Source organism: Pygoscelis adeliae, unplaced genomic scaffold (assembly GCF_000699105.1).
Source record: "Pygoscelis adeliae isolate BGI_AS28 unplaced genomic scaffold, ASM69910v1 Scaffold120, whole genome shotgun sequence".
Lineage (NCBI taxonomy): Eukaryota > Metazoa > Chordata > Aves > Sphenisciformes > Spheniscidae > Pygoscelis > Pygoscelis adeliae.
In genome coordinates, this window is record NW_008824032.1 from 3,775,858 (window position 1) to 3,777,757 (window position 1,900).

The 1,900-nt window shown below is 50.3% G+C and overlaps 1 protein-coding gene across 1 annotated transcript in view; it reads right to left on the reverse strand.

Moving 5' to 3' along the window:
* The window catches only part of PLA1A (phospholipase A1 member A), a 17,676-nt gene that overhangs the window by 2,653 nt on the left and 13,123 nt on the right, over positions 1-1,900 (reverse strand). The window lies entirely within an intron of this gene.

A 1,900-nucleotide genomic window follows, 5' to 3' on the forward strand; every position in this document is an offset into this window, starting at 1 on the left:
TCAGGAAGAGCCTACAATTCTGCTAACCAAAGTTGCTCCTGGGAGCAGGCTGACAGCTGCACTCTGCATCCTGCTAGGCCAGAGTGGCCAACCCAAACCAAGTATATCCCGTCCCTCCCTTAGACTGCAGTGGTAGATGCTGGAGGTTTTGTGTGTCTGACTATGTCTGACTGTGTCTGGCCTGAGGCTGCCAAAAATAGGAAGCATCATGAAATTGGGGTTATAAAGGTGAATAATGGATAGCAAATGGAAAAGAGAGGGGAGGCTATCTCTCTACTGCGTGTTGTCCATGGGCAGGATCCAGCCCTGCCCTAGGACAGAGGAACACAGTAAGGTTAAGCAGGTTGAAGAAAGTCACTCCTGGGACTGACATTTGGTCCAACCCCACACAACCTTTAGATGGATGTAGGACTCTTGGCTGGCTTCAGAAGTATGTTTTCTTGGATATGGGGTATCATGTCATGTGATGTGTAAGCGATGGCAATGCAGCTGGGAAGTGTGCTGTGTAATAAGCTCCTTACTCTGTCAGCCTGATGGCAGCTGTGGGGCTTGGGGACATGTCTCTTGGGGCACTCTGAGCAACATGTGGGGTAATGGCATCCCGAGGAGTGAGATTAGAATTGATGTTTGGGAGTGGAGAAGAGAAGGGCAATGTGAGGCAAGACACAACTGTGTGAGTCACTTGCTGAAGGTACGAGACCGGCTGAACACTCCCAGGTCCCTGTGCACTTCTGGGGAACTGCAGGATGACATGCATGTCAGATCACCTGAAGTAAGTCAGTGATTGATCAGTGTCTGAACTGTGATGTGAGAATCTATGTTTAGATGCCCGATCAACACTCTGAGCTTGACTGCACTGGAGGGCTGACCTTTGCCTAGAGCAGGGAAGTTTCTTTGCTCTCTGCTACAGTGTGAATTAAAAGGAATATCTTCAATTTTATACTCTCAAATATGTAGGTTTATTGCTGTAAGCAAATTTCTTGGTTTAGCCTTGTGCTTCTTAGGAAGGCACTTAAATGAAACACAGCTGCTGTTCCCCCAGGGTAAGGGTATCTCTGGATAGGTTACCCTGCTATAACTCTACGGTCTCATTAAAACTTGAGGGTACAGCAAAGCCTCGGGACTGCCTGCCTGTCTCGCTTCCCCGGGCAGCCTTTCTCTCCGGTGCTCACATGCCTCCTGCTGGACACCTGTCAAACCCTGTGTCCGACACTGCAAAAGGAAGTGCTGCACGTCTTCCTGAGCAAATCACAGGTCCTGCCTTGACCTGGGTGTTACAAGTTCCTCCCTCCTGCATCTTTGGAAAAGGCAGATTTGGCTTCCAAGCCGAAGAGAGGTTGAACAGACTGAGCTCCACCAGGCTGGAGTATAAACTCCAAATTGCAGTGCCTGGCTGGAAATCTGTGACCAAGCAGCTATGTCACGCTGGAGAGCACCCTGAAGTGTGGCTTCCCCTTCTCTGGTTCTCACCTCTACCTCTTGGTGCCCAGGACTGAAGCAGCAACACAATTAGCTTCAGGTCACAATGTTTCGGCTTAGCAGTAAGGACTGTGTGGGAGCCAGCGCTGGAACCTGTCTGATCCTAGGAGAGCTGGCTGGGGCTCTTTAGCAGACTGTTTTCCTGCTTCCTGAGGCAGCCAGCAGCATGTGCTTAGCTGCTTGTCTACACTGCGATTTCCAGCCCACAGCAGTGGGCAGGAAGGTGTAAGAAGAAGTGAGGAAGACTTCTTCTGGGGAACTTCTCTGTGGTGGAGAGATCCCCCTGTGGCAAGGGCTGTGTAACAGGAGTCTGAGTCTGGTCCTTTAATTCAGATACATTTTGGAGGAGGGTGGTGCTTTCAAGAGAGATCTGTCTGTCTACACATGTGGTCTTGTTCCCCTGCCCCCTGGACTTTTCCCT